Raw genomic sequence first — 5,930 nt, forward strand, 5'->3', positions numbered from 1 at the left:
TGAGGGCCATTCGACAATGGACAGCATAAACAGATAAGAGAATAACTTAATAAGAGCGCCATTTGAATAAGGAGAGTCATTTTGAATGAGGAGAGAGTCATTTTATATATATATGGAGAAAGCAATTTTGAAAGAACAATGTATTTTTAATAAGGAAAAGTGTATTTTGAACATGTTTATCCCGGTGAACTCAAGCATGTTGCTTTTTTTCACATATTCTTATGTACTTGAATATATTGATTTTTTTTTAATTCGTTTGTTGTTGTTAAATGTCTACTTGTATTTTGTTAAAGAATGCCTAAACAGTTGCAACCGTGACTTAAACATCTTGCATGAGTTTCTATCTCTTGATAATTTTTAATTTTCTTTCTTGACGGTACCTGATGAGTATGATATTGAGAGTAAGCCCCGGGGGGGGGGGGGGCCACTTACATTGACGAGTGGATACCATGCGCGACCAAAAAAACACGTAAAAAGGATGTCCTTTTCGCGATAGGGCACGTTACGTACGTAACGTGATAAGGGTGTCAAAAACACAAAAATAATGAAAAAAGGGTATCTATTTCGCCAGGAAAATTACGTGTTTAGGGTCGAATTTGCGGGGATGATAAAACAAAATTAAAATGTTTTATAAAGGATGTCCTTTTCGCCCCAACACTACGTGTTTAGAGTCCTATTTGCGCGAGGTGTAGAAGGTGGGGTCGTACTAAACCAAATAAGGTAAAGCCGACGACCGAAGGACCCGTAACAATAAAACATTCCTGTACTTGTTTAGGGGTTCATTTCCGGGAATATTTGCCAAGAGTATCGTTTTGTTTCCAATACTTGTTAAGGGTAGGGTTTCACACGCCAATACTTGTTAAGGGGTGCATTTTCAGAATATGTAAATTACGTGTTTAGGGTGCTTTTCGAGACCCCATGGTCGCGCATGGTATCCACTCGTGAATGGAAGTGCCCCCCCCCCCCGGGAGTAAGCAACATCTTTAAATCCATTTTCATGTATCCACTTGAATTCAAGAAGTCTACTCAATATCGATAATATCATTTTATTTTTGATAATATCATTTTATTTTTAAATTTAGAACATGATGATAGATGTATTGGAAGTGCGTTTGTGGAAATCGCCAATGATAATTCTGGTACTATATTGTTGGTTCAAGTTATAGGCCCCAGATCAGTCAATTTATTTTTTTTAGAGAGATGCTGAAATGTTTTAAGTATTGTGAATAATGAAAATGAAATATTTTATTTATTAAGTGATTACAATATCGATTTATTATATGTGGGTAAAGTACAATAATATGTTGATTATTTCATTAATTTACGCACCATTTTTATCCATTGATGTGACCATCCTACCAGAATCACGGATGACACAATCTCTTTAATTGATAATATAATCACCAATGATATACATGCAGACAATTTTGAATCGAGAAAACTAATAACTGACATCATTAATCATTTACCTGTATACTTTATTAGCTGGAATATAAACCGCTTATTGTGATAGAAATGAATTTTCCTGTTGATCAGGGCAATGATTGAGATTTGAATTTTAGCAGATATTTGCTTTTTCAAACCGATCACTTTTACCGAGAACATTGCATATTGAGTCAAACATATAAAGTAATTGCAGTCCTGGGTATGATTACATAAGTATCAAGGTTATAAAGAAATCAATACATATTTTATGTCAACCTCTTTGTACAATTTTCCGCATACATTCGTAATTCCGAAGCTTCGTAATTCCGAAGGTTCCGTTATTCCGAAGGTTCGTATTTCCGAAGGTTCGTAATTCCGAAGGTTCGTAATTCCGAAGGTTCGTCAATCCGAAAACGAAATAAGGTTCGTAATTCCGAAGGTTCGTTAATCCGAAAACGAAATAAGGTTCGTAATTCCGAAGGTTCGTTAATCCGAAAACGAAATAAGGTTCGTAATTCCGAAGGTTCGTTAATCCGAAAACGAAATAAGGTTCGTAATTCCGAAGGTTCGTTAATCCGAAAACGAAATAAGGTTCGTTAATCCGAAAACAAAATAAGGTTCGTAATTCCGAAGGTTCGTTAATCCGAAAACGAAATAAGGTTCGTTAATCCGAAAATTAAATAAGGTTCGTATTTCCGAAAATGAAAATAATTCATTTTGGTAACAAAAACGATGTTGTCATTACAAGATTACACGATATTATGCAATGATAGTAATAACGATCGATGATACATGCGTGTGTTGGGGCCAAAGCATGTATTTCATTAAGAATATAGGCGCCTTGATCAAGCATAGGCTAATTTCAATTTTATCTGAGCAATTGCTGCCTATAAGCAAATGGTTTAATTAAAGATGCAGGGGATCAAGTGTGTTGGAAGCGTGCGAGCAACCTCTAGATAATAGGATTTGTATTGGAGGGGATGTCATTTTTAATAACAGCTTCTGCTGGTAATAAAAATAAAAATAATACTAATAATGATCCTTGTGAGATGTTGAAAGCAAATCGCAAGCTCAAACTAGTAGACATTTCATGTAACAAGACGTGAAGTGAGCATTCGGAGCATTTTTTGTAATCGTGAGAAAGATGTGTATCTTTCTAAAGAATTAATGCGAGGGCGAGCTGTAATTTGTTTATACACTGACCTGGGGCCCGTTGCATGAAACTTTTTACCTGAGAAAACTCAGGTTGTTTTTACAAGAGTTTTTGCCTTGTGCTAAAGTCAATGGCGGAAATCAGACGAACCTTAGTTTTCATTTTTTACCAGAGTTTTCTCAGGTAAAAAGATTTATGCAACAGGCTTCAGAAAGTAATCTTTTAAGGACTGCATTTAGTGACTCATGAATAGAATATATATCTCATGAACTAAATAATCATGATAATGAGAGCGCGAACCGCAAGCTTAAAATTTGTGATATTCCAACCTGAAAACTGGACATTTCATACTTCTTTCTGTAACCAGGAATAGAATGAGTTCCTCAATAAACAATACTTGATGCGAGCGAGAAACGTGAGCCAAATTTTTCCGATTTTCCAACCTGAAAACTGGAAATTCTAAGCATTCTTGTAAAAAAAATAATAGCTGGGAGAATAGTTTTCAGAACTGAAGTGGCTTCCCTGGGTAAATAATATCTATATCAATATTATCATTCTAGGCCTACATGAAATTTCCAAAAGTTTGAGCACGTGATTCGCTCGCAACATCTCACAAGGATGCCCTTTTAACAGTAATTGACCAAAAAGGTGAATTTTACATCTTCAGATTTGACTTTTTCCCCCCAAACCGCTTGCTCTCTACGCTCGCAGAAATGAAACGTAAATATATAACTTTAGTGATCACTTAAAAAATTGTGCTCAATTTAGTTACTACAAAACACACAACCTCTTTACACAGATGATAATCTAATGGTGAGAATATCCGTTTGCACCAAATTGCCCCTATTGGCCCCTTTTTTTGCTTTGCCCCCCCCCCCCCAAAAAAAAAAAAAACTTTCCGCCGCCATTGGTTAAAACACGCATCGTCTTCATGGCTAACTGCAAAAAGTTCTTAAAATGTCCCCTTTAGATCTGGGCTCCGTAACACAAAAATTAGCGATCAATCAGTAAATGAATTGGCTAATCAAGATCAATGTTACACACGCATTTGTCTCAAAATACTGACTAAGAACCAATCAGAAGCGTTCTCTCATATTTGCTATTCATCGCAAACCTTTGTGTTACGGAGTCCAGGTCAGAGCTTATATATTTAAAAATTCTGTTCGCGCTTCTTGCTAGCAGTTATTGTCTAAATTTAGTTACATAGGAATCTCGCTTTGAAGATCACAAACATATTGCCCATCATATTAACAAAAATATATAGCTCGCGCTCGCATTATTTAAAAAGGGTTTATCATGTTATTACATATTTACTTTATTTTATAAGGATAAAAGCTAATTATTGACTGTTAGGACTACCCTTTCAAAGAAACAAACAAAAATCAACTTTAAACTGCCGATCAAGGAAATATGGCTAAAAAAAATTGGCCCCCCCCCCTCTATTTGACGAAAGTTGGATCCGCCGGGAGGGAGGCAGGAGGCATCAAAAATGAAATAAAAAACAGGGGAATTAATATTTTCCAAAATGGGAAAGTTCCTTTTTCAAAAATAAATATGCCGTTTTTCATGTTTTTTTCGAAATAAAATACTCTTTTTAAAGTATACAAGTTAAATTAAGTTTTCAGGCTGGAATATTGAAAATTTTCAGCTTGTGCTTCGCACTCTCATTCGATTGGTGAAATATGCATCCTAAAAAGGTCACTAAATGCTTTCTTTAACATGCTCCTTTTCTGGTCAGTATGTTTAAGCTCGCGTTTTGCGCTCGTGTTAATTCTTTAGTTAGATGCACATCTTTTTAATGACAGCAGAAATCTGCTCGGATTTTAAAAAACTAATTTTCATTTTTTATTGAAATTACCTAAAGTTTTAGCTTGTGATTCACGCTCGCAACACCTGGCAATAATGCCATTTTAAGAATAATTGACCACAAAAAAACGTTATACAACTTCACCTTTGAATTTGTTTTACGAAGCCGCTCGCTCATTATACTCTCTCCCGAAAAATAAAGCCTAAATATACATTTTGCCATAATAAGAAGTCACTTCAAAAAAGTTTTTCTCTACTTAATCACTATCAAACACACAATGACTTCAAGCAGATGAAAATATCACCAAAGTGCCCATTTTGATGTATGAGTTTCATTTTTTGGCTTTACCCCCAACGAAAATTCGTTCGGCCGCCCTTGCCTTCCTATATCCTCATAATAATTGAACGGGAAAAGTGTCCCCGCCCCCTTCCCTTGCCTCTGCTTTCCCTATTTTCATTTTTCGGATTAACGAACCTTATTTTGTTTTCGGATTAACGAACCTTATTTTGTTTTCGGATTAACGAACCTTATTTTGTTTTCGGATTAACGAACCTTATTTAGTTTTCGGATTAACGAACCTTCGGAAAAACGAACCTTATTTCGTTTTCGGATGAACGAACCTTCGGAAAAACGAACCTTATTTCGTTTTCGGATCAACGAACCTTCGGAAAAACGAACCTTTTTTCGTTTTCGGATTAACGAACCTTCGGAACAACGAACCTTATTTCGTTTTCGGATTAAAGAACCTTCGGAACAACGAACCTTATTTCGTTTTCGGATTATCGAACCTTCGGAATAACGAATCGTCGGAATTACGCCACAAATGTTCGGATTAACAAACCCTTTTTCGTTTTCGGATTAACGAACATCGAGGTATACGCAATTTACGTGTTTCGGAATTACGAACCTTCGGAATAAAGAACCTTCGGAATTACGAAGCTTCGGAATTATGAAGTGTAACCCAATTTTCAATCAATGTTTAGGTCTCGGTATATTTCCTGATGAATTAAAGATTGATCGTGTTATTTCTGTATATAAAAATGTTTAACTACAGACCATATCAGTCTTGCCATTTCTTCAAAGATTGTAGAAAAGTGTATATTCAATAGATTATTTGATTTTATAAACAAGTGTGATATATTATCTCTATAATACGGAATTCGTGCTGGTCATTCAACTTATTTGGCTCTTATTGATTATGTCCACACTGTTACCAATGCTCTTGATAGTAAGAAATATTTGATAGCAATATGTTTTAAGATTTGAAGAAGGCTTTCGATGCAGTTGATCACGCTATTTTATTGAACAAAATAGAATTGTATGGCACAAGAGGTAATGTACTCAAATTATTTAAAAGTTATTTGTCCTACAGAAAACAATATGTTGAAATGTCTAAATGCAAATCACAGCTGAAGATTTTATCCTGTGGGGTTCCTCAGGGTTTATTTTAGGACAGCTGTTGTTTCTCGTTTTTATAAATGATCATAGTAAAGTATATAGAAGTATAAAGTACATGATTTGTATAATTTCTTTTTAGGGTGTTTT

This window comes from Lytechinus variegatus, chromosome 19 (genome assembly GCF_018143015.1).
Source record: "Lytechinus variegatus isolate NC3 chromosome 19, Lvar_3.0, whole genome shotgun sequence".
Lineage (NCBI taxonomy): Eukaryota > Metazoa > Echinodermata > Echinoidea > Temnopleuroida > Toxopneustidae > Lytechinus > Lytechinus variegatus.